A 27,988-nucleotide genomic window follows, 5' to 3' on the forward strand; every position below is an offset into this window, starting at 1 on the left:
CTACCCAATGTCTAGGGTTCCAATCCTTGTGAGCGTGAAAGTCTGCGAAGTGAGGAGTAGTTCATATTAGTCCACAAAATTGCTTCTTTCTATAGAGGTCTCATTTGGTCCAACAATGAGGAGTTGGTGCATTGCAGCAGGTTCGAGCCCTGAGGAAGCACTCTGCGGGGAAGGTCTAGGGGAACGAGGAAGGCGGAAAGAGGGGACTGCGCGCTTTTCCTTTTCTCCCTATCTTCTTGGTGGAAAGACGTACGTACTACTTGCTTACCCAAGCACTTGGGGTCTTTATGGGTTCGGTAAGATGAGTACTTTAAAGCCAGGGCTTTTCGATGTCTCAAGGTCAATTGTGCTAGCATCTCGAAAATCTCAGCTAGTTGATGGATAACTGTTAGAAAGTTGCCAATTTGCCAAGGCTGGAGCCATTAGCTGATGGTTAAGGTTAAATACAGTGGACTCCTCCTTGTCCCCCTCCCCTCATAAAGAGGGTTCATGCTGCCTCGGGAACTGGCGTTCTTGGCCATTGTAGGGTAAAGTCTCCCAAGCACCTCGTATGGTAAGCTAGGATTGGAAAAAGTAGGTAATTCAGGCGTAGGCGCAACTCACCATTTCAGCGTACCGTCCCTTCTTCTCACTAAGCCACTTCGTCCCCGCGTTTGAACGAAATTTGATTTCAAGCCTTGCCCGAGAATCTTTGCTTGGGAGCACCTTGGTTTAAACTATACGCGAGTCCTAGAATAAAGAATTTGCCTGACTACATGCGAAAGCTTTTCCTTCCACTGGATTGAAAAATCATCCTTATTTCCTGGTCCACACCCGCACTCGCAGTCAAAGAACTGACTTAAACTTAGTGCTTGCGAGACCGAGGTTCAGGAGCAAACAGACCTACAGAAATCAGTCCAATGGAGGAGAAAGAAAGAAAGACCTATTTACATCCGAAAGGTGAAATTGCTGTAGAGTGAAAGAAGAAAAGAAAAGAGACAGACACATCGCACTTCCACTTATCCGTGAAGAAATTGAAAAATGAAGATTCTTGAATAGAAACTATTAGTTGGAGGTCTTTTTTTGAGGAGAAACTCTTGTAAAAGGAATTGACGGGGGCGGGTCGCTTGTAAACCGTTGTTTCAATAGGCGACCATGAAACAATCTCGAAAGAAAAGAACCAGAATTCTTTCTACATCAGACTACCTTTACCCTCGCCCGCCAGAACAAAGAAAAGACGAATTCCAATCTCCAAATCTAAGAAGATCCGCACTCCTATTGAGAAAAATATCTCAACTGAAGAAATGATTTTTTATTGAAAAAGAGGGTCGACCAGGCGTTGGCGGTTAAGGTCTCAGGACTCCTTATTTTATTGAAATTCAAAAAACAGCATTTCTTGACGAATCGAAGTTTTCTCAACTTCAAGCTGTCGAGTTCCGCCCCAAAAAAATTCATTCAATAGGGCGAGAGAGAGCCTTCGCTTACCTGCTTAACCGTGCGGAAGGCGTATCTTTGGCTTCCGTTGTGGATTCCTTCTTTGTTAAAAAAACCTACTTGCGACTCGACTCTTTCCTCAAGGAAAGACTTGGTCTTACCGGGCAAATTGAGTTGTCGATGCGGAATTCCCGGCTTAGCTTTCAATTTCACTTGGCAAAAGACAGACCAAGCCTTTCTCCCCTTTTTTGTATCGAATTTTTTTCTTCATTCAAGGGTCAAATAAGTCAATTTCTTTCGCCAGTCGATTCAGACGCTGAGTTTGTATGAAAGCCTTTCGGCGCTCAACGGACCTTTTGTTTAGTATTGCTTTATGAAAGCTGAAAGATCTACTCCAAACATTTAAGTCCTCGAAGTTCTCGCTCCTGAACCTGATTGAACAAGGTTAAAGAAAAAGAGAAAGGTAAGACTCAACATTAATTCGAGCATATTCTCTCTTTCTCCTATTGATTCTTGAACCTATTCTGTAACCTCTGTCTCTTTGCTTTTCTTTCCTCTCCTCTTCTCGTCTCACAATTCCATTTCCTGAACCTCTACTCTATTCCCCGAGCTACTGAACTGGAACCCATTTATTCTTTCGCTCTTTCACTCGGTAAAGCAATTTTCATTGAAGAACCTGAACCTGTATTCCCTTCGCTACTTCACCTTCACCTTCTTTCACTCCTGAACCTATTCTATTGATGGATGGATTCTTCTTCTTCTTCTTTCACTCTTTATACTCGGTAAGATAATCGCTTGGAATTCCAAGTTGAGACAGACACTATGTTTAACCCGCCCTCCTTTTCTCCACTTCCCTTCGATCGACTTCGTACCTTCCCCACAGTAGTTTTTCCCAACTTAACCAACCTTATCCTTATGGTTACTCCTTTTGGTATGGATATCGGTGGTATTGGTTTAGCTGTCGTAATGCACTAACTCTATATATCTATTTGAGATGTCACAATCCATCTGCACAAGACATTCGAGAGCTTTGAGTCAAGTCCCTTTTCAGTTTCTTTATTGGGAGGGCCGATTCAAGCTTTCAAAGATGGAAGACAGGCAAGCCTTCTTATTAATTTCTTAATGACCTGACAAAATTCCAACCGTTTTAATTCTCGTTCTTTATCAGGGGGTTAGTCTGGGTCTAAAGAGTCAGATGTTGCCAGCTGTCTCCCTTTAGCCTTCGGGCATCAATGTAAGCAGTATAAATGTCAAAGCTATACACTTCTTTGATTTGAGAGTCAATCAATTCCTTATACTACAGTATTTCCAAAGGAAGGTAGTATGACTCTTCACTTAAAGGAGAAGGCCACTTTGAAGGTCGGTCTTTTAAGCCTCGGGCGGAATCACCCGTCTCTTTTAAATCAGGTTGCTCTAATCAAAAAGGAATTCTTCCAACTATATGCTATTCCCATCTAAGCTGGTCGTATGTATTCGTGGCCCTATTATCCCGATTCTAAGGTATAAGGGAGCCTCGAGACTCTTTCAATGAAGTTTATCCTCCCATCTATCTCGCTGAATGAAGAAGGCTGAGAGTGTGTAGCGAAGGATATTGGGATAGGTCAAGTTCCAGTGGGGATCGGATCCTTGTATCCTGCTAGCGAGTCCTTCCACCTGAGAATCAAATAAAGTCTTTTCTGTTAAAGCTCAGTAAACCTTTGTACGATATATCTTGCTCTTGTTTTGTTCGATCAAATCAAACCTACTACCGAAAGAACTTACCCTTTCTTTAGTAATGAGGCTATACCTTTCGTCATCTTTTTTGCGCCAGGAGTGCCCCACAGTGAGTGGTCGAGAGCCCAGATGTACAATAGAAATGGCCGTCCTTTGAAAAGACTATGTTGGCGGCCGGGAACTCTCTGGTTGCCATACATTCCTCATGAACTTGACTGACTCTTTTTCCCTTTTCCTTTAGCTTCAACCCGATTTCATTTAAGTGACAGTCTTCTAGACTTCGAGAGAGCTTTCACTACTGCCTTATGGTTTCAGGAGAAAGACGTAGCAGGTCGTACATCGAAATTCTGGCAGGAATAGTGGCCAATTGAGTCACCAGGTCACAGTCGAACGGTTCGTTCAGACTAGGTGGATTGCTCCCTCTGGCGAGCTCTTTTATTTGTAGGGGCTTTAGAGGTTCTGCCAACCTCCTTAACACTTTTGTGCATGCAATCACGGTGGTAATTGATTCCCGACCGCCTTCCCTTACCGGGGGAGAGAAAGTCCGCCCTCCTCATTAGGAGCCGACTCGGAATCCCTAACTTCATTTGCTTCCTCTTTTGTGACGAGGACGGGTCCGACCCCCTCTTGTTCTACCCTGCCTGAATCTTTCTCAGCAACAACCATGTGGCAGATCCCCATAGCACCAGGGGACCTGTGGTCTGGCCCTGGGCCGTGGTATTTGAAGAAAGGCTGGCTTCCCTATTCTACGAGGATGGATTCCCAGACACGCCTTCCACTACTAGACGGAAGACTAAGAAGAAAGCAAAGTCAATCTAAATTCAAGGCTTCGGGGATGGCGCTAGACCCGCAACCGCATTCACTCGATCTACGACTTCTCAGACATCAACTGAGGAAAGAACGAAAAGGGATTCCTTCCTTCTTTTCTTTTACTGAGGGGAGTTAAAGAGTCTCAAGACTAAGCCAATGCCCCTTCCACGACTAAGACACAAACGAACCGGGCCACTAGGGGTTCTTACACGAGAATTGATTACCTTCAGGCCGACTAGTTGCATTAGTCAAACCTACACGCTACCTCTCCGCTTCCTCATGGAAGAAAAGAAGGAATAGCAAATTAGGCAATTACCGATTCGACTACTTGAACTGCTAATAGAAGGCTTGCACGAGGAGAGAGCTAGACGGACTAGGGGAATGTGGCAAAGGCTGAAGCGGCCCCCTTTTGGGACAAAGGCGGAAACCTTCGTAAGCTAGACCTTCAGTTCCCTACGTTTGAATCAAGTGGATTGGAGAGAAAGCTCGTTACGATCCTATGATTCCGGACCCTTTCATGCTCTAAACGGGAAGTATAGTGGTGAACGATCATCTACTTCTAATAAAGAGTGGTTGGTTTCTTCTCCTGGACGATGAGCTTCTCTTAGTCATAGTAGGAGTGCTACTCACTAGTGGCATTTCTTTAAGAGCTGCGCATTCCTCCACTTCTCAGCTTTTTTCTTTCACAACTCCCCTTCCTGTAAGACTATTTGCCGGTTTGGCGCTTCGTCGGAAGCCAGAAGACAGAAGCCAAACGAGTCGGGTCGACAAGAGGTTTAATCACTAGCCGTTTTGATCCTTTGGAACAACTCTTTGAATTTCTAAGGAATTATTGTCGGAAGAAGGCAAGCTAAGGCTGGAAGTAGTGTTCTCACTGTTGGCTCTTTAATCAGTCATTTTTTGTCAAATATTCCCCTCTCTTGAGGAGAAGAAGCAAAAGTGATTAACTATACCAACCTTCAAAAATTATACAAGCACAAAGAGTGAACTTACCAAGCAAGGGCGTTCCGAGACCAATGCTATCAAGAAGAGGGAATTAGGTATAACCTATAAGCTTACAATCTTTGTCGTCCACCAAAATCCCTTCTGCTAAGCAATCCTGGGCGCTTGCTAAGGCCTTATTATGAATCACTGGCTAGACACAGAACGTGCGATTTGGCTCAAGGAGGGTGGTGATCTTCACTCTTCATGCTGTGAACCATTTCTAGTACTTGCTTGGCTCAGCTAACCTGGTCACTACTTCATCTCCTATTCGAGTTTGCAATCGGCTCAACAGATCTCATTTCATTCTCATATCACTGCAGAGGTAGCTGGGAAGAGGGATGGTACTTTTTTCAGGCACATTTTTTGGAGCAGATGTTACCCAAGCATGCCTGAAGTTATTCAGGAGTCAGAAGATGTTTCACTCAACTTTCTTATGCCTTATTCCCGGAATTGAGAATTAGAGGCTTATATATATAATTCTATAAGATTTGAGAATAAATCCCTGCTAACTGACTGAGAGCTGAGAGGGATCTTTGACTCTCTTGTTGGAACCTCATCAGACAGCATTTGTTAAGGGCAGGAGCGTCGATTGAGAATGTCATTTTGTGCATTTATTTGCGCATTCACTGGTTCTTTATTTCCATAGAGACAGAAAGAAAGCCTATGACTCACTGTCTTGGGATATGGTGATGGGGGTTTTGAGAGATGAATTTTCATGAGAGGTGGTTGGCTGCTTGCATCTTCTTTGAGATCTTGATTAATTACCTTAGATTTTTCAAAGTCTGAGGAAGGGTCCCATACCTTTTGACTTTGCTGAGGCCCAGAGCTACAACCTTGGGTGTGCTGGCAGCATTGAAAAACCAGATAAGCATCCTCCTCCGATATCTTTCAAACTTTTGTTAGACTGATGTCTTGTTATTTGCGAGAAGCAGCTAGTGCACTAAAAAAAAGTAATAGGGGAGGGAGCAGCTTTAGCTGGTAAAAAGTGGTTAGCCCCAGTCGTAAAGGGAATTAGGTCCCGTTGTGACAATGACCTTTAATCCTATGGATTCTTTTGCCTATCATAGAGGCCAAACATACAGCATACGAGTCGTTGTGTACGAATGCCCAGAAAATCTTGTCTGTGGAATATTCGGAAAAGAAGAGAGAAATTCTTTCTTGCTCACCGCAAGCTCTATATAAAAATGTCTCTCTGCGTCCTATCAGTTCGCTAAGTGGACTTGCAACAAAAAAGCCGGCCATTAGCACCTCACTTATTGTTGTCTTCCAGAAAAGAAAATGATGGATTCTTATTCAAAACTTAGTGGGAACCTTGATCCTTGATCTTTGCTACGGAGGAATCAGTCCATAATGAAATACGCTTTTTCACCTAACATAAAAGATAGTCCGAAAGTCATCGGATAAGGTTTCATCATCCTAGTGCCAGCCAAGCTTTTAGGCAAAGGCGAAAAAAAGCGGTAATAACCTCTCGTCAGTCTATTAGCATAAGGAGCGGCCGAAGCTATATCATCATATATCATCAGTGGTCAATATATTCATTCTAATACAACCAGACTCAAGGAATGGTCTTCATTCGGAATTCGGAGATCCATTCTATAGTCATCCGCCAGCCTAATCTCTTTTTTTTGTTTTTTAGCTTCAGGCCATTTCAAAATCATCGGTCCAGCCAAGAGTCTGTAACTAAGATTCAAATGATTCAAATCGTGGACTATTCTTAATAGTTGAGTAGTAGATAGAGTAAATAAATAATAATACTAGTTCCTGGTGTATAACCAGTCCCTATCCTTGTTGAGGAGCCTTTGCTTGCATTTCTCTATCTGCTATCATTCCCCATACCAGAAAGTTTTCTTAGAACAAGACTGAAGAATATAAGACTGATATTTAATTGGATTAGCCCGCAAGCAGCCTATTGAGATTTAGTTACCTGAGAGTAGGATTTACTACCGGTTGATTGAGTTCATGCCCCATGCCCATGGCTCACTCCCTTTCGAGAACTGAGAAGAGTTAATGCTGAAGGTGAATGTTAGGAATGATTTTCTGTTTTATGTATTGAGATTATGTAAAGCTGCCCATAAGGGTGGTCTTACATGGTGCTAATTCTTCCTAGTATGACTTACTTACTGACCTGACGTATTGATTAGACTTCCTCACTTCTTGAAATCCCTGTAAGCATCTAAAAAGAGAAGCAAGGAAATTGAGAGAATTAAATAAAGACTTGCAAATATCGGACATCGATCTCACTAATATCAAACTCATTTTTCAAGCATCGGGTGATTTTCCGGGTGCCATAATTGGCATTTTGCTTTCCTATAGCTTACAAAATAAAGTTAGCTATTTTGAGCTATTCCAGTCTATGAATCCTAACTCCCAAAAAATCCAATAAGCCTAGCCTGCTAAGTTCCTAATACCATTGATTCTCTGCCCTCTCACCGTGGTAACTGACTATTGAATCTTATCCACTAGAGTTAGTTGCAGTGGAATTACCATTGGAAGTCTTTTACGGGAGGTAGTTGGAAGAAATGCCACTAACAAGGCTGGCAAATTACTCTAAGTAACTCTTTGCACGCCGGTAAGAAAGACTAGAAATTACAAAGAAAGCCGCCTAAAAAGGATGAAGCATTGGAAAAACCTTACGCCTAACAGCAAGAAGTCAAGCAAGAGCTATGACTGGAGATTCTCCTACTTCTACAACTAGGAAGGAGCCCACATAGATCTCATTACGGGAAAGTAACGTCAAATGGAGAATCACCCGCAGGCAGGACCAGAAAGGGCAATAGAATGGCCTGACGCGCTCAATCAAGAACGATCACTAAACTAAGATGGCTATTTCACTTCTTTTCCAGCCTGACGCGCTCTTGGTGAAGATACGGAGGAAAGCTAAGCCATATCCCCCAGGGAATCCCTTCCTTTGCCCAAAAAAAAGCAAGTACTGGATAAGCAACTAGTAGGCTTAGTTGAATAAAAGCCCTATTAGCTACAGAAAAGCAAGACAGTCTAGTAAGTTAGAATCTGTCTATTGTTGTACAATCCCGTCCGACTAAGATAACTGAAAGTAGAGTATAAAGCATTGGCATAAAGTCAGGATAGTTGAAAGTCAGCGGAAAGATCAATCCTCTACCTGGGCGCTAGAGTCGAAGCCATATATCCATATATTCAGTATGGGATAGACTTCGTCTCTTTATTGACTTCGTCATGTCCTCTTTATGTTCCCACTTCCTATAACTTATAACTAGTGCAAGCCCTGAGGCTAGGAAGTAGAAGTAGTCGGCTTACTACACCGCTCGAGTTTTAAGCATCAACTCTTAACTGATCACGTGGGAACATAGGAAGGAAAAGTTTAGAAAGCCAAATCACTTCCCCATTGGATTCAATGCCAAATCCTTACCCGGTCTTTACCTCTGGTAAATCTATTCCAAAACCGAGGATTCCATATCTCTGACTTCCATAGGCTGAATTTCCTACACCCAAATGGGAGACAAACAAAGAGTTCCCCATCTCTCCAGCATCATTTAAGGCAGGCCTGGAAGCAGCTGTTGAATTAACTGAAGTGGGATCCGGTCTGTAAGGAAGTTAGTTAGTCTAATTGACACAAGCCTATTTTGAGTCTTCGTGACCGGCTTCAGTCCTCTATCAAACAGTTAAGAGGCAATGGTTGAGGTGACTGTTCTATTGTATGATTTAGATTTATGGCCTTGACTTTGAATGAGAAGGGAGGAATGAATCTCTTTCAAATAGCAGGCCTACTGGATTCGTCTTGTTTTCTATTCTCCCGTCCTTTCCCCCTGGCTATCTCCTGAGGTAAGTCAGGACTATAGTTAGAGTCAGGGGCGTACCGATGAGTTAATTGATGAGCTAAGGCTGCTTAGACTTTTAGAGTTTCTCACTGACTAAGATATTGATGTTGCTGATTTCATCCCGAGTTGAAGAGTGAAGTAGCCACGGGCTAATTAACATTTCATATTTCAGGCTGTTCGCAACTGAGCTAACGCCCAACATCCCTAGTAAGAAAGATTGAATCATGGTATAGGCTGCTTGAGAAGAGGCTCCATATCTATATCATTAGAAGTATATGAAGATGAAGTAGAGGTAGTCGATCACCAACCCAACTCTTCGCCCCCAACCGGGCATGGAAAAAGGCTCTCTTAACTAGATGAAAGTGCCAGCAAATTACTTATATTCTATTTCTAGTATTTAGTAGTAGTATATAGTATTAGTCAGAATACCCCCAATAAATGGCGGATAAACTGTGTGTATCAAATTAGCTTTCTCGGGATGCGCTTTGGCTCCAGACTTCGGTCTTGGAAAAGAACCTTGCATCGGGCTTTAGCCACATCAAAGGAACGAAGGTTAGAGGCCAAAAAACAAGGCTGAAGGGTATTTACTCTTTCTATAGCAAAGGTAGCTCGTACGACAGGTTACAGATGGCAAATAAAAGAAAATATCCATGCAAACGGGAACGATCACGTTTTGCACTTTCTATCATTACTTATATTTGATATTATAGGGCAGATAAAGAGTGAATTTACAAAATTGTGAGTTCACCGATTCTGGGACTTAGTGACTCTACTTTGAATCCTTTGAATCCAAGGCAATCGAAGGAAGCTCTTTAAATGGGGGCATGGCGTACAAGGAGCGAGAGTCCTTTTCCCATCCTCTTCCAATAAATAGAAATAGTGAAATGCAAATTTACACAAGATTCGTATCTTCTTTCCATTTCAACGGAGAGGGCTTTATCGGAAGCTTTGGTAGCTGTAGCTAGGTTTCTACATGTGGTAGCTCCACTTAGGACTGAAAGTCGAGTGATACGTGGAGGAAGTGGGATCGAATGACGAGAGGAAAGTAGTGGAGCGATAGGATTTCTTTGATACGGGCTCTTTCTTTATTGCTGTCTAACGCCTTTTCTGATCATTAGATGGAAGATTCAATTCTCATCATTAAACGTTGTTGGTTTATCAGTCAGAATCTCGTGGGATCTAGTCCATGAAAGACCTCTCTCCCTACCTCTCCTCTGCTTCTCCTGTTTCCTCTTACGCTGCTTTTCGTGCAACTGTAAGAGCTTAGTTCTCCTCCAATGCTTTTCTAAGACTGCCTCCACGGGGGATTTGTTAAGAGCTCAAATTGGTTGCAGCATTACTATCTATAAATTCTCCCTCACTAAAGAGCATAGAAGAAAGATATTAAACAACCATTCTTCTATTAATATTCAAAATTCTTTTGCATGAAAAAAGTAAGTGGTCAATACTCCCCTCTGTCCTAAAAGGAGGATTTCAGGGCAAGAAAGTGCCTATTTAGCCTACTTACTGCTTGACCTACTTACTGAATGCTGAATGCCAAAGCAAGGAAAGACGATATTCCATAGCTTCTGCTTATCCTCGCTTGCCCACCGCTTAGCACGCATACATGTGATTCTTCTTCTATCGGATTAGTAAGCCAAAACAACCCGATGAATCTTTTGTATCGAACGAAAGCCTCATATCCCCTAGCAGAAGCCTTATCCCGTGGAGTCGGCTCTTCCATAAAAGCAGAGTTTACAATATGTATATGTATAGTAGTTTACTAAGAGAAAAGAGGAGCTCGCCAAGCAGAGGTAAGTCAACTACTTAACTAGTCCAGAGCAATGTCCCTATGCTATCTTCCTGTATCGAGGCAAGTCTGCTATCTTCGCCTCGTTGTCTGCTTAGTCTTTCTTTTCTTGACAAGAGAAAATCAATCCTTCCCAACGGTATTCCACAATTTCTTTTGTGGCTGGCTCTAGGTTATTTCAAAAAGAAAGAAAAAAAAGAGAGTGAAAGGGTCGACCGTTAAGGGATCTCTTTGACATTATAATGAAGAGAAGATTCTTCTATACCTCGCGACATACATGTAATATGTAGAAGTCTCTATAGTGTAAGGGATCTCTTTTTCTTATAACTGCTGTTGTAATTCCTGTATTATATTATATATTCTAAGTCAGAGGCAATAGAAGATTCCATTTTATAACCCTATTAAATCAAGCCTGATCTTGTGTGACGGAATGTAGTAATTCGCCCCAAAAGTGTTGATATATATAGCTAATCTAAGTGGATGACTTTCAGGTTGTTCTTCGGTAGGGAGAGAACGAATTCTTTGTTTGAAGCATGTGACCTTTGGGTGACTTGTATCAGAAGACGAGTTAGCATTCCTTCAGATAAAGATATTAGGCAGGATGAAATTCCCCTTACCATGTCTTCCTCAGAAGAACTCTGAATTTAGATATTACTAGTGTATAGCATTAGCATTCATTAAGCTATATATGTTTTGAAAAGCCAGCGCCAAAAGTTTGATTAAAGTCAATGTTTGGCTAAGATCGTTTCTGAAAGCTCGAGAGTACACTAAGGGAGATTTCCTTAGAACTTAGAAGCAGCTAATTCAATTGACAAAAATAGAAGCTTACATGGAAAGCACCTCTCACTCTTTTTGATGAGCCAGTTATCCTCGACTTTGATTAGGTATATTCTAGTATATTGAGAATCTGAAAGCAGGAGATTCTTATTTAGAGTTCATTCTTTACAGCTTACAGAAGAAAAACAAGTTGTAATTCCCTAGCTAAGCAAGGCCTGGTATCGGTATCCTAAATTAGGATAAATAGCTTATTAGAGGTTGGGGAAGGGAAAGAGAATTAGGCAGTCAAATGCAAAAATGAAAAGAACTCTCAGCTAATTAACTGGTACAAAAGAGAAAGATAGGGATGGAATCCATTCGCTTAGCTCGTATTCTTTTATTTCACTTGCATGGAAAGCTACTATTGAATTATAGATGTAGATAAAGGATATAATTCTTGGTTTACCTTGGTACTAGCAGCTTTACAAGCAGGAAAGAAAGAGCCGGTTCGTTAGGAGCAGGTTTTGTTTGAAATACCCGAAAGAGGATGAATGCCTAATGCTAATTCGGAACTGGTTGGTATCGTTAATAGTTGATAGTTGCTGGATAGGGATAGGAAGGAACTCCACTCTTTTATCCGAAAATAGAAAAAGAAAACCTGGAAAGAAGAGAAAGTGCTAGCATCAATGGCCTGCCAGTTTATCCGACTTGCTTTGAAATTCCTTTAACTGTCAGTCAACCAGTTGATAGCTGCTAATTTAGCCAAGGTTCTATTTAAAGCTAGTTACGTATGTACGAAAGTTAAAGCTGAACGATGGACTGTAAAGTGAAAGTTTAAGTAATGCTTTCAAGCGAAGGCTATCATTGACAGATAAGGGAAGATCCGACACCGAAGAGGAATTAACAGAAACAGATATTCTCAGATGCGCGTTAGCGGCTTAATAACCGTGGACTGCATTAAAGCACGGGGACTTGGTAGGACAGCATGGGATGGCCCTTCTTGAACTAACCGGAAAGAAGTAAAGAAGTACAGGTTTTCTTGCTAGGTTCGATGAAGTTTGAGATGATGCAATTTCAACATTGACAAAAAAGAAAGACTAGAGAGAAAATCTCTGTGGTTGTTTATAAACGCTGCACGCTCCTTAAAGAAAAGTCGTTGCTTGCCTATCTCAGTAGGAAATTGGAACAGTCTCCGATTTCAAAGGTGAAGCTGCTACTACGTTCGGTTCGAAAGCCGAGGTCACCCCTATCACTGGTGAAAGAAGCAAGACTCGGTCCAGTTCTAAGGCCTAAGGCTAAGTCCAGAAAGGCGAGGTGCTGCTTCCAAGCAGAGGTTCTAGCATGCCTTACTAAAAGAGTAAGCTAGCGGTTCGCAACTAATTTAGTCAGAGTAGCAAATAGACAGTGTTAATCATTCATTTAGTAAGCCCCTTCATCCTGACTGGCAAGGATGGGTTTCCTAACCTACCTATTTTCTTTCGAATCTGAAGGTCGAGCAGAAGCAGATGTGGAATCCTATCTCGTTGTTGCATCGGTTCAATTTTGTGCTTTTTTGGACTCTGCCTTCCTTGTAGTTAATCTACGACCAAAGAGGAATCAGCGGACTCAATAGTCGTTATATCTTTCAGAGGTCTCTTGTTGGTTTTGAGTAAGATGCTATAGGTCTTCATCCTTCGATGTGGAACCCTTTCTTTCGTTTAGCTGCTAAGGCCTAAACTCTCTCGGCCCGCTTCCCACGTACTAGCAGCATGAATTGGCTTTTATGACTCGCTCCTTTTGGGAAGAGATCGATTAGTGTAGTTATAAGGCTTAGCCATTTATCTGAATGAGAGTTTTTCTTAGAGCGGATATGGATTCCACCTTTCAGCTATTTCTTCCAAGGTCTTCAATAGCTGCTCTCTTGTCGGATGCCCTAGAGAATAGACCATATTCTCCGTCAGGCTTTTCACGGTCAACGAAAACTGGGATATTTATTCATCTATGATATGGTTATGGTTTATGGTATGGTTCCTACAGGGCTGAATCCAAACTTCCATAGGTCTCTTAACTGCTTTTTCGAGAAAGAGATTGATAGAGGATCTCCGCTTTTGAAGAGGGCACCGGCAACAGACTAATCAAAGAATAGATTGATTGCATTCATATTCTTTCTGCTTAAAAAAGATGAATCTTCACTCATCGAACACGGTAGGGCTTGGCACGCTAACGCTACTACGACCGATACGAGACTGAACTCAATCACTTGTCCCTATTTTTGAGGCCATTTCACTCTTGAACAAGGGAAAGCTCCGGAAGTCAAGACTCAAGAGAAAACAAGGGAAATAGGTTCATTCTGTAGCTAATTCATTTACGAGACTGTAAGGTAAGAAGGATGAATTCGACTCAACCTTAAACCTTTGACTCTATTCCCTGACCTGATTGAAGGGGTTTACAGTGAAAGAATGAATTGATTGAAGAATCAGACTCAGACAAGAAGAATGAGACTTTACAGTGATAGAAAGAGAAGCGAATGAACCTGATCTTTCTCCTGAACCTGACGAGAATGAAAGAAGAAGAATCAATGAATTAGCTGCTTTACTGTCGAGGAAAGACTATCGATGAATTCGACTCAACTCAAGATTAATTCGACTTTACAGTGAAAGAAGAAATTCAGGGAGAAGAAAGAAGAATCAGAGAATGAAAGAAGGGAGACGAAACTCAAGAGTCATTCTCCTGAACCTTATTGAACAAGGTCAAAAAGAGAAAGGAAAGACGAAACTCCTTATTCATTCGACTGTAAAGACCATTAATTCTGAAATTCTATCTTCTGTCTATTTTTAGGGATATTTTCGTCCATTTTCGAGGTAATTAGTTCGGAAGGAAAGAGACCTCAAACCTTTTCCTGGGAGAATCAAATGAAACATGCATTCTCCTGAACCGATATTCCCTGAGCTTATTTCTGGAGGTAAAGCTCTTTGAAGAACCTTTCTTTACAGGAGAGTAAATCAAAGAGAATTGAAAGACGAAAGCAAGACAACAAGACAAGATGAATTCTCCTTTACAGAAAGAGAAAGAAAGAAAGAGAAGCTCATTCACCTGCATTTTCTTCTTCTGCCTGAAGCTCTATTCCTTCCCTGACCGGAATTTCTTCTTTCACGAGGTAAAGCTAAATTCATTCAATCCTTCACCTATTGATTCTTTCTCCTTTTCTTTGACTGATTGAACTCGGTCTCGCTCGTGGCTTCGCCCCTTCGCTCGTGGCTCGTGCCCTGATTGAACTCGGTAAAGCAGCTAATTCATTCATTTACTCATTCTCCCTGAACAGTAAAAGAGGAATCAACCGAAAACCTTCCCCTGAACTCATGAACCTCTGCAACTCTGTCTCATTCATTGCTTCGCTCCTTCTTGAACCTTTTCCTTCTGGAACTCTGACGGACCATTAATTAATTTTTTTTATCTTCTGTCTATTTTTTTGGATAAAATCGATGCTTTACCCTATTTTTTGGGATATTTTTGGCTAGAGGTAATTCGTTAGTCAATCCTCAATGAATTAGCTTAGCTGCTTTCCGGGAGAGCTACTTACTCCTATTAAAGCAGCTTCTTCCCTTTCCGATGAATGAGCTACTTCATTCCCTGAGCTACTGAATGAAAGACTCCTTCTCCTCCGTATCCTATTTATTCAGGAACAGTAAACTCATTCACCTTCTTTCACTCATTCGACAGATTTCACTCTTTAACTCGGTAAAGCGGCTGGCTGGCTGGATGAGAAAGTGTTTCAAGACTTCTTATTCATTCTCCTTCCCCTGAACCGGATTGAACTGTAAAGTTGCTTCGCTCCTTGTTCTGTTATGGTTCGTTATTCTAAGGAAGTGATTGTGAACAAAGACTCAACTCAAGACTCAACTCAAGACTCAACTCAACAAGATTCATTCTCCTTTACTCTGTTTTCTTTCAGAATCAAATGAAACATTAATTCTCCTGTAAACACTCCTTATTCGACAGATTGAACTCCTGTAAAGACCATGAATTAGAAAATCCTATCCTCTCCCTATTTTTCGGTATGTTTTCCCTGATTTCACTCTTTGACTCTCCCTGAACGGTAAACAAAGACGAAACGAAAGAGTTTACGAACTGAACTCCTGAACAGTCAGTCAAGACTCAACTCAAGATGAAACCGAAAACCTTTTCCTGAACCGGAACCTTCTTGCTTGAACTCATGAACCTGATTGATTTCACTCTTAAAGACAATCAATAAAAAAAAGCTATCCTTCCCTGATTTTTTTGGCTAAAATCGATGCTTTACCCTATTTTGAGGGCTATAGGTAATTCAGTATTAAGTCAAGACGAAAGCAAGATTCATTCAGTCTTTCTTTCTCTTCTCCGTAACCTGATTGAGCTGATCTTTCTCCTGAACCAGTATTACCATCAGTTATTGTGTGTGAGTTATTCTTTAACTGATCTTGATCCTGAACCTTTGACGATATTCCCTATTTTTTAGGCCATTTCACTCTTTCACAGTAACCGAGGGATGGAGGATGATTCTTTCACTCTTTGACTCGGAGGTAAAGCAGCTAATCTAATTCATTTCCTCTCCCTGAGCAGTAAAAGAAGAAGAAAGATTAATGAGGCTCAACCGACCCCCTCCCCTTTTCCTGATTGAACTCGGCTCAGTAAGCTTAGCTTCTCTCCTTCTCTTCTTCTTTGACTCCTCTCCCTATGTTTTAGGCCATTTCAGTCGGTAAAGCATATGAAATGAATTTACTCGGCTGTAAACAAAGACTCCTTATTAATTATCCTTCACCTTTAATGAGACTGAACAGGAAGGAAAGAGGTAAACTCCTGCCCCTATGGATTCTTTCTCCTTATTCCTCCTATTTATTCTTTCAGAAGGTAAAGCATATTCAGTAGCTCTTTTCTTTTACTGGGTAAAGCAGCTTCTCTCCTTCTCTCCTTCTGGAACTGTAACCTCCTCTCCTTTTCTTTTCCTATTTATTCTTTGCCTGGGTAAATGGGTGAATTCAGTACAGTAGCTCTTTTCTTTCACTCGGTAAATAGGCTGAGATTACCTTCCTTATTTTATGGGTCTCACAAGCACTAAGTTTAAGTCAGTTCTTTGCCTTAACCTCTCCTTCCCTTCTTGAACCTATTGATTCTTGAACAGTAAACTCATTAACCTCTCCCTATTTTTGAGGTCATTTAACTCAAAGACAAGGTAATAGAAAGTGTTTCAAGAAAAGAAGAAAGATGAATGATCCTGAACCTATTTCTTCTTTCACAGTAAACTAAGACTCAACTCAAGATTAATTATCAATCACTACTGAACCTATTGATTCTTTATTCCCTGAGCTACTGAACCTGAACCTGATTTCACTCTGTCTTGAACAAGGTAAATGAGGATTGAATTGACTCTCTTGTAAACTCATTCACCTTCTTTCACTCGGTCTCACAAGCACTAAGTTTAAGTCAGTTCTTTCACTCGGACACCTTTCATAAACACTTTGACTTCCCTTGCTTGCCTGGTTAATCATTCATAAACAAGCACCTGGTGCTCCCTGAGCCCGAAGCTCCACACTCCTAACTACTCTCGTTTATCATTATCTAGAGCTTCCCGATCCAAGGTTTCTCTGCTCCCACCTATCGGTTCACTAGGGGTTTACAAGGACATGAGATTTTAGCGTCCCAATCCTACCGCTCCGAAGAAAGCAGGGATAGGTGCAGTCGCATTCGATCGAGAGTCTGATACCCTTTTTCAAATAAGAAGGTATATGGGGGAAAGACGGAGTGCCTAGAGCAGACTGAGCGAGACAAGAGCCTGATGCTTTGAGCTTTCGGGCAGACCTGCCTTGGTCCAATCCCCAGCAGTTCACTGACCTATCACTGTCAGTCAGGGAACTTGAGACCTTGTGACCTCTATGGCATTCCTGACACCTTTTCTCGTATTCGTCTGATAATCGAAGAAAGCTCCAAGACCTTCGGGTCAAAGCTCCAACCTCTGTGCACCTGTGGCATGAAGGAATAGAAGGAAGGCTCTTTGCGAGAGAGTAGTTCATCCCGGGTCAGAGAAAAGTAGCTTCTTAGAAAGTGAGGGAGTTATAATCAAATAAGATCAAGGGCAATCCCTCCTACGATTACGATGACTGGTAACGGAGTCTCGAAAGAAAAGGAAAAGAAAGATAGAGAACCTCTTTTCTTTCTTTACACGATAGGAGGAATTGTAATTGATTGAACCATAGAACAATGGTTCTAGACCCGTAACTGAGTTAGAGAGCTGCGAATCAGGCTTTTGGAGTGGTGGCCCTTGCGGAAAGTACAAAAGGAGAGTGGAATTACCGAGCAGAAGATCAAACTCACAAGCCATCTGGTAATCGCAAATCTTCTATCTTCTATGAATGATTAATGCAGACTGGTTATGTTGGTTGCCCTCCCCAAGGAATTGTATGAGCCTTTCCTGGTAGGCCTGTCTGACAGCGAGGCTTCTTGGATTGATTATCTTCTTTGTATTGTACAGAAAATAACTGAACTTCCATATATTCATATATCTCAGGGCGAAGTTGATGTATGCCAAAGGGGATTGCTCTAAAATGTCGTTCAATCTCTCTGGCTAACAAAGAAAAAAGAATTTCAATTATATCCCCCCACCCCAGTTCGAAGGTTTCTCTAGAAAGCTATCGTTTAGTTGGAAAGGCAGTCCATATACCATTTTCCTTTCTAGTGCTCGAATTTAGGTTAGCCGATCATACCTATCTCTTTGAGAATGGGCTTACATTTCCCGAAATGGATGAGAATCTAATCTATATTACTTTTGTGTGTGAAAGATCAAACTTTGTCTACCGAATGGTTCGCTTAGGGAGAGGGACCCCCGAGCTACACCAAAACGGGTAGCTAAATGAACCGCAATCTTAGTAACTCGATCTGAGGGCCTCGTATATAAGATCACTGCTACGCTGCATTTAGGGGCCTGATTCTTATATAATACGTATACAACTATAAGACGTATACAACGGGTTCACATTGAAGGTTTGAAAGAATCTGACTTGGGCACCAGACCTGTACTTGTCTGATCTTGCGAAGAATGCTTTTTCTAATTCTCAGTGCTTGTAAGCCTGAACATCTAACTGTAAGCGCTCTTCTATTATTGCTATCCCCGCTTTTCCTATTGGGATACCCAACCCTTCTTCTGCTATTTGCCTTGTTAGGAGAGCAAGAAAGAAATCAATCCCCGTCTCCAAGTCCTTTATCAAAAAATAACTAATCCCCCGAAGCGTGTGGGCAGTAAAGGTTGCTAGCCTTCGAGAAGGGGCATAGTAACATATTCTTTTTCTTTCGTCATGCGAAGGATCTAGGATATTTTCAGTACCCAGGTGCCTAGCCTTTCCTTATGAGGGACTACTACTTATTATCTTAGACGGACAGTATTTCCACGCTTTCTTTTTGTGCAGGATTTGATGCTTCCGCGGGACAAGGATGACGCAGATAACTTGCTAAAGCATTTCGTAGTAAGGATCTAATAAGTGCACCACTGCTCTGAAGCCGAAAGGAGTGGGAGGTGTGGTGGCGACAACCTCTATCGTCGAGCTATCTTCTCGATCTTGCCAAACTAAGGCATCAGATTGATGGATAGCCTCAAATTACAGGCAAAGGTAGTCTTTCAATGCCCTCCTTTGTTGTTGCAGAACGGGGTAACAGCCAGGTCAAAGGTTAAGGGGTATCAGCATCTGAAAAAGGGGGTGTTGATCCTTGTTGAAAGCTTTTCCAGTAGACTCCTTGATGTTAAGTGCACACTTTCAGGGGATTGAGTAGACATGGTGGATCCTAATAGTCCGGCACTTTGTGGAGTTGGTACCTGAGAATGAAGATGGACATAAGCTTTAGTTTAGTTAAACCTTGTTAGCTTGAAAACAAATAAATGGGTAGAGAAGCTCACCTCAGGAAGAGTCCTATGTTCGGTAGGTACCACTGGGAGAGGCGGTGGAATCTTTACAGTCTCAGGCAGGGACAGACGAAGGAGAGCCACTTTCACTCCCTCTCCAACCCGGGCCTGCAGCTCACTTGTTGAAGTGGTCTCAGTGACAATTGTAGGCCTAGCTTGTTCTCCATTCTTGTTTGGTTCCTTTTCCTTGGTTGTCTTTCTCCCTTGCCTAAGGCTGTTGTGGTTGTAGCTCAATCAGTTAATCTTTCAGTTCCTCAAAACAATAAAACAAGAAAGAGGCGTCTTTCCGAAGACTATTTGTTTATACACAGGCTGATTCAAATACGCCACTGATATCAGACTCAGCAAAGACTGAGGATGGGATTCTCTTAGACGGAAGTGGCCAAGAATCATCGCCCAAAACCAAGAAAGACAAACAAAAGGAAAGAAAGGGGAGAACTGGTAAGGGATAGACCACTAACTAGATGTACAAGAGAATGATGGGAAGGAGGAATAGATCATCTAATTAGTTAGTTAGAAAAAGGTTGAGTCGAAGAAGAGGTGAAATCCAAGGAATAACCCCTTCCCAAGGTACTGGAATTGGGGAAACTCGACCGTGGAGATAAGAAAACCTGTCCTTAACGGGATGGTAATCGAACCAAGAGCTAGTCCAGATTGCTTTGATAAAGATTGACGACCATTTCTGTGTACTTCAATCCCTCTCTCTATCAGATGAGAATCGCAAATGTTGGTTCTCATTGTGCCAGTACGCAAGAAGAACGGACAAGTACGAGTGGGTGTCGACTTCAGAGACCTAAATGCAGCCTTAAAGATGACTTCCCCTTACCGCGAACTCATAATTGACGGCAACAGTGGCTTTTTCAGCCATCTCATTCATGGACAAAAGTTCTGGGTAAAATCAAATGCACCTGGACGACGAAGAGCTACAGCCAAAATCACTCAAAAAGGTGCGAAGGGGGATGCTCTCGGGGTGTGTTTGTGGAGGGCCGAGGAGGGGGGACCAGGAAGTTCTCGTATAAAGAGTAGTAGGTCTCCTGAGGAGAGTACTATGGTGGACTGGTGTGAGGAGGAGTACTCATCTGAGGAAGAACTTGATTCCGACGAAGAGGAGGACTGCCCCACTATTAGAGTATCCGCGGAGGACAAGACAAAAGAAGGATGAGGCTGCCCTGGAGAGAGGCCTTCCGGTTCTTCATCAACTCCTTATCCAGTTCCACCTTTGACACAGACCTACAGCATACCATATCGAAAATCAATCCTCAAAGGCGCGGAAAGGAAGAAGAGAAATGGATAGTGGGAGAATGCTGCTAAAGAACACATTACCGAGCTACTATATGTATATTTCCTGTTTTGTTTTGAAGATCCTCATTGCTGACCATGACCCAACCATTCATATCTCCCGTTTCTTGATCATCATCAATCGCGACAATAGATAGAGAGTCCTCGTATATTATCAACCAAGCCAGCATATAAAGTAGACCCATATTCTCCAGCAGTCTTTCTTTCAGTTCCATTCCCACATCTAACCTTAATGGTTAAGGGATACTAGCAGGGAAGAGGAGGGCGTTAAGTAATCGATATTCATCGCTTTACAAAGCAGCTCTTTCTTTCCCTAATTCGTGTGTCGCCGCTGAGATGGCAGTTGTTCGAAGACTTGCCGGTCCTAATAGGATGATGAAAACGAAGATGATTAGTGGCCGTAGTCTTACCAAGGAGTCTGCATAGCCATCTACTTGTATGCGAAGGCAGTTAAGCGGTTGTATATATAGGAAGGAAGGAGGACTGAAAGCAACCTATCCCACCCAGCCTAGGGGCCTAGGAAACCCTATCCACCAAGAATCCAATGGTAGCCAGAAGTGACTCGAAAGGAGAAGGTATGATCCCCAGGTGAAAGAACTTTCTATACATATCTAACTGTATGGCTAGGAACGAAGGAAGGAGAAAAGAGTGGAGTAAGGGAAGCGAAAGACACTGTACCGACTGAAAGGTACATAGTTGCTTTACCGATAGCGAGAGGATTGAGAAAAGCTACAGCGCAGGAAGAGCATAGGGAGAGGATGAAGGCTTAGTTAGTGCTTGGTTGGGGAAAGGCGTACGATAGCGAGAGCAAGAAAACTCCTGTGCTTACGCTTGCTATTCAAAATTGGAATAGAGAATGACTTCGGGACAAAAGAAAAAGCCTGATCAATACCAATACCTAAAGCTCACTGAACTTGAGCTATCGTAATTCAGTTTTCGCAATCTCTCTCCCCTTTCCCTATCCGTGGAGTCACTGCGTACCTCTATAGAGCTTGATAATGCGTTTTCTGGACAGAATATGATCATTCTTTCTTAAAGGTAGTTTTATCCGTAATAAGATGCCTATTCTCTTTAGGGATAGAAAACCAATGTAGCTTAGCCTGGCAAGATACTTTAGCCAAGGTATAGACCGGGAGGAGTACTTACTCATAGGTTGCTTGACTTCGTGCCTATCACATCACAGCTTATACCTTTAAAGGCTCAAGCCTGGGGCGAAAGCCCGGTCTTCCCCTCCAGCATCTGCTCTCTAGTTAAGTAAGGTGACGATTGAATTAGTAGAAAACAGCCTTAGTTAGAAGGTAAGATGATCCTAGAGGCAAAGCCTTGGATTCAATTCTCCCCTCTGTAACTGCAGCTTCAGCAATTTCCTTAGTCAGGCCATTGACCGGGGGATTAGGTAGTTACAAAAGAAAAGCCCTTCCTTATCAGTCTAAACCAAGGCATTCTATTTCTAATACTCTTTTCGAAAGGTTAGTCTGATTTTCTACATTCTACAGGCCCCTTGGATTCTATTTTGATTCCTTACCACCGGGGATTCCCCTATCCTCACTGTAGGAACATACTGAGGCTAAAGTAGCCGCAGTCTTTGTCTTTGAGTAAGTTGCTATTGAGCTCAGCCCCTGGTAACATACTAAAGAATCATAAGAATCATATCCTGAGGACTAAAGAAAAGCTGCCTTGGAATCTCATCTGAAACTTTGAAATAAAGGCCTGTGAGAATTTCTTCTTTTAGAATAGAAGCTAGGAGATCTTTAGTGTATTCTCTGCAAACCTCACCACTTCGTCAGCAGGTGATAACTGCCATCTTTTTAGCTTTTTAAACCATCAGGACAGAATGCTTTTAGCGGCAAATAGAACGAAGCGGACAATATAACGCAATCTATCAATTGTTGAGCTAAACCAGCCTTTTACCCTAAATCAGATTTCCAACTAACTGGATTGAGGGATTTCTTGCTTTCCGGGGCATATCTGCCCTGATCTTCCCGACTTCACTCCTATAGACTCAAGAGAGTAGGCCTTACTGAGCTAATTCAGTAAGCTATTCAAGCTCCTAGACCTCCGTCTGCCTAGTCCTGTCCTCAATAGATGACTTCCGCTTTATCTCGGAGATTAATCGATCTATCTTAGTTACGACCGGAGACAGATCGGGACGAGCTGCATCCTATTAAGATTTATATGTTTTAGTTAGGGCGGAAAGCTACCTATCTTCTTCTGTCCTTATCTTCAATGCTAAATTCCTGAAGTGACTTTGAAACATCAACATCATCAAATACGGCTACTGAAACTGCTACTTCCGAATCCCTGTGATGAACTGAAACTGAGTCTGATTCCACTTCTTTCCTTTCCTTTAGCAAGTAATTCATCTATCTATCTATTTGACTCTCTCAGTTGGTTAGCTAGTGTCATTGTCCTTCTGCTTCTTACGAATGACCTAGGCATGTCAATGGACGAAGAAGAGCGAAAAGAAAAGAGAAGACATAGGGAATAAATAGGGAAATGAGTGTAACGAATTAGGGATTCATTGAACTCATTCGGATGAAACCGATCAAAGAGAAGAAGAGAAGATTTGCCCCTGAATGGAACGAAGTGATCAATCAAGAAGTTGCTCAACTGATGAAGGCCGAGAAGTCTACTACCCGGCGTGGCTCGCCAATCCCGTTCTGGTAAAGAAGGAGGAGGGTGGAGGATGTGTGTGGACTTCACCGAGCTTGCCCTAAATACTGTTATCCCTTATATCCCTTACCCAGGATAGATCAGCTCGTTGATTCCACTGTCGGATATTCAATCTTCTATATAAAGCTTCTCATCAAATAGCAATGGGAGAAGACGATTCTTTCATTACCGAAGTAGGAACTTTCTGTTATACCACCATGCCCTTAGGCCTCAAAAATGCCGGAGACACTTACCAGAGGCTAGTGAACAAGCTGCAGATTGGTAAAAACATGGAAGTGTATGTGGATGATATGTTAGTAAAAAGCCGAACAACCCAACAACTTGCTTTTGATCTTTGGGAGGTCTTAGAGATATTGAGTCGGATACGTATCTCAGTGAGTGAATGAGTGTTATCCAAGATAAACTTATAGGTAGGGGCTTACAGCCTTACGGATTACTTGCAGCCTTTTTCCCAATCCTTTCCCAGGGCTTGTTACTAAACAAAAATGACTTATAGCATAACGCTTCTTATTCATCAGACAAGAGCAAACTTCCCGACTCCCGCTTCACTAATTGGAAGAAAAAGGACGATCCATTGTGGTTCCTTGGTGTGGAGAGATCTCTGCCATCAAGAGAGCTCGTAGGCCTTATTCTGCAGATCAAAGAGCAACGTAATTCCCCATTCATCCGAAGTAGTCTTTTAGTATAGAACAGAGGCATTCTGAGCCGACTACTATTACTACATGCGCATCTAGTGCAGTGGCTTGGAGATAGAGGTGGTTCAATCTAACCTTTGCATCGATGTTTGGCATGAGACTTTTTTCAGGCCGAATCTTGTCTATTCCGAATCAAGTATAAGTTCAATAGTTTCCTCCCGTATGAGAGTAACCAAAAGAGAAGATCTAAGAGAACTTGTCTAGCTTGACTTGAATTGCTCCCATCCAATCCTTCTACTTATTGAGGAGTTTTGTTCTGTTCGCCAGTAATGCGTTTTGAGAGGATTTATAGAAGAATTTCCCTAGCTTAGTTCCTTCCCGCTTATATCTTCTATTATCCCGGATTCGGCTTCAAGCGCTTACTCTTCTGCGCATGGCATCTCTGACCCAAGATTCTATGCATCTGAACTCACTGAAAGCAAAAGGGGAGAGTCGACAAGAGTGTTGCTTCTCCCCCGGAGGGAACACGTGTAACAGCCCCGCAGGGAACTTTCTTTAAAGCTAAAGCTAAGGAATTCTTGTATGATTGACTCCTTGCCTGGACACGAAGGGTATAAGAAGAAGTGAGGGAGAAGCCCGTAGCTCAGTACTGCTTTACTCAAGCTTTTTTCCCTTGGATACATTGTTTTACAGGGAAAGGGGCTTTTGCCCAGGAGTTACTGCACAGATAGGTGGTAGAGGCAGAAAAGTGTCCGCTTGAGAATAATCAATCATCCGCAATCGGTAAAGAGAAAGAGGTTTGATTCAACCTAAATTCATTTAGAGCCAACGAAAGATGAGCTAGGAGTACGGGGGCTCCAGCCTTTCCGTCACAAGAGATCGCTCTTCGAGGTATAGCTCAGGAGGGCTTCAACCTTTATTAAATTCAGAAATGTTATTTGCTGGTTAGAGGGAAGGAAAAAGTACAGAATTCTTCGATACAGGGGGAGCAAGTCTGTTGTGCGTGGCTCTTTCACAGAAGAAAAGATGTTTGATTCTTAGAACAAAGATATAGAAAGAAAGTGTGCAGTGATACATTACCTTCCTATAGAGTCTGATTCTATGCTCTTTGGTTGAAGGTTATGTAATACACTTGAAGAGGAAGAAACTCGACTCAAACTTCCAAGATAACCCCCCAATCGACACAGTACCGAGCCAGAGCGGTCTAACAAGGGAGAATCGATGTTTACACACATCCTAGTGCCCAGCCGGATGATGAAGATATGCCGACATTTGCTCTTTGGTAGCCCATTTCGAGTCGGTGATTGTAAGATCAAGCACGGATCAGAAAGCCTCAATTGAAGTTCTATGAGATCAGACAGAAGTTAATAAGACAGAGCATAAGTGAAAGATGAAAGCACTGTACCAGGAAACCAAACCTTTGATAGTTCAGCCTTCCTATTAGGGGCTGTGTAAGAGCTCTATGCCATCTATGGAATAACGACCAGTGCTGCTTGATTGACTGGTTGGAAGGCAGGATATTGGGATCAGACTGATCATCATCAGATAAGAACTCAAAGGAACTAGTGGAAGTACTGTTCCCTGCACTCCCAGAAAGAGTGTGAATCATANAAAGTAGACCCATATTCTCCAGCAGTCTTTCTTTCAGTTCCATTCCCACATCTAACCTTAATGGTTAAGGGATACTAGCAGGGAAGAGGAGGGCGTTAAGTAATCGATATTCATCGCTTTACAAAGCTGCTCTTTCTTTCCCTAATTCGTGTGTCGCCGCTGAGATGGCAGTTGTTCGAAGACTTGCCGGTCCTAATAGGATGATGAAAACGAAGATGATTAGTGGCCGTAGTCTTACCAAGGAGTCTGCATAGCCATCTACTTGTATGCGAAGGCAGTTAAGCGGTTGTATATATAGGAAGGAAGGAGGACTGAAAGCAACCTATCCCACCCAGCCTAGGGGCCTAGGAAACCCTATCCACCAAGAATCCAATGGTAGCCAGAAGTGACTCGAAAGGAGAAGGTATGATCCCCAGGTGAAAGAACTTTCTATACATATCTAACTGTATGGCTAGGAACGAAGGAAGGAGAAAAGAGTGGAGTAAGGGAAGCGAAAGACACTGTACCGGCTGAAAGGTACATAGTTGCTTTACCGATAGCGAGAGGATTGAGAAAAGCTACAGCGCAGGAAGAGCATAGGGAGAGGATGAAGGCTTAGTTAGTGCTTGGTTGGGGAAAGGCGTACGATAGCGAGAGCAAGAAAACTCCTGCGCTTACGCTTGCTATTCAAAATTGGAATAGAGAATGACTTCGGGACAAAAGAAAAAGCCTGATCAATACCAATACTTAAAGCTCACTGAACTTGAGCTATCGTAATTCAGTTTTCGCAATCTCTCTCCCCTTTCCCTATCCGTGGAGTCCCTGCGTACCTCTATAGAGCTTGATAATGCGTTTTCTGGACAGAATATGATCATTCTTTCTTAAAGGTAGTTTTATCCGTAATAAGATGCTTATTCTCTTTAGGGATAGAAAACCAATGTAGCTTAGCCTGGCAATATACTTTAGCCAAGGTATAGACCGGGAGGAGTACTTACTCATAGGTTGCTTGACTTTGTGCCTATCACATCACAGCTTATACCTTTAAAGGCTCAAGCCTGGGGCGAAAGCCTGGTCTTCCCCTCCAGCATCTGCTCTCTAGTTAAGTAAGGTGACCATTGAATTAGTAGAAAACAGCCTTAGTTAGAAGGTAAGATGATCCTAGAGGCAAAGTCTTGGATTCAATTCTCCCCTCTGTAACTGCAGCTTCAGCAATTTCCTTAGTCAGGCCATTGACCGGGGGATTAGGTAGTTACAAAAGAAAAGCCCTTCCTTATCAGTCTAAACCAAGGCATTCTATTTCTAATACTCTTTTCGAAAGGTTAGTCTGATTTTCTACATTCTACAGGCCCCTTGGATTCTATTTTGATTCCTTACCACCGGGGATTCCCCTATCCTCACTGTAGGAACATACTGAGGCTAAAGTAGCCGCAGTCTTTGTCTTTGAGTAAGTTGCTATTGAGCTCAGCCCCTGGTAACATACTAAAGAATCATAAGAATCATATCCTAAGGACTAAAGAAAAGCTGCCTTGGAATCTCATCTGAAACTTTGAAATAAAGGCTTGTGAGAATTTCTTCTTTTAGAATAGAAGCTAGGAGATCTTTAGTGTATTCTCTGCAAACCTCACCACTTCGTCAGTAGGTGATAACTGCCATCTTTTTAGCTTTTTAAACCATCAGGACAGAATGCTTTTAGCGGCAAATAGAACGAAGCGGACAATATAACGCAATCTATCAATTGTTGAGCTAAACCAGCCTTTTACCCTAAATCTGATTTCCAACTAACTGGATTGAGGGATTTCTTGCTTTCCGGGGCATATCTGCCCTGATCTTCCCGACTTCACTCCTATAGACTCAAGAGAGTAGGCCTTACTGAGCTAATTCAGTAAGCTATTCAAGCTCCTAGACCTCCGTCTGCCTAGTCCTGTCCTCAATAGATGACTTCCGCTTTATCTCGGAGATTAATCGATCTATCTTAGTTACGACCGGAGACAGATCGGGACGAGCTGCATCCTATTAAGATTTATATGTTTTAGTTAGGGCGGAAAGCTACCTATCTTCTTCTGTCCTTATCTTCAATGCTAAATTCCTGAAGTGACTTTGAAACATCAACATCATCAAATACGGCTACTGAAACTGCTACTTCCGAATCCCTGTGATGAACTGAAACTGAGTCTGATTCCACTTCTTTCCTTTCCTTTAGCAAGTAATTCATCTATCTATCTATTTGACTCTCTCAGTTGGTTAGCTAGTGTCATTGTCCTTCTGCTTCTTACGAATGACCTAGGCATGTCAATGGACGAAGAAGAGCGAAAAGAAAAGAGAAGACATAGGGAATAAATAGGGAAATGAGTGTAACGAATTAGGGATTCATTGAACTCATTCGGATGAAACCGATCAAAGAGAAGAAGAGAAGATTTGCCCCTGAACGGAACGAAGTGATCAATCAAGAAGTTGCTCAACTGATGAAGGCCGAGAAGTCTACTACCCGGCGTGGCTCGCCAATCCCGTTCTGGTAAAGAAGGAGGAGGGTGGAGGATGTGTGTGGACTTCACCGAGCTTGCCCTAAATACTGTTATCCCTTATATCCCTTACCCAGGATAGATCAGCTCGTTGATTCCACTGTCGG

The sequence above is a fragment of the Cucurbita maxima genome, unplaced genomic scaffold, assembly GCF_002738345.1.
Source record: "Cucurbita maxima cultivar Rimu unplaced genomic scaffold, Cmax_1.0 Cma_Scf00019, whole genome shotgun sequence".
Classification (NCBI taxonomy): domain Eukaryota; kingdom Viridiplantae; phylum Streptophyta; class Magnoliopsida; order Cucurbitales; family Cucurbitaceae; genus Cucurbita; species Cucurbita maxima.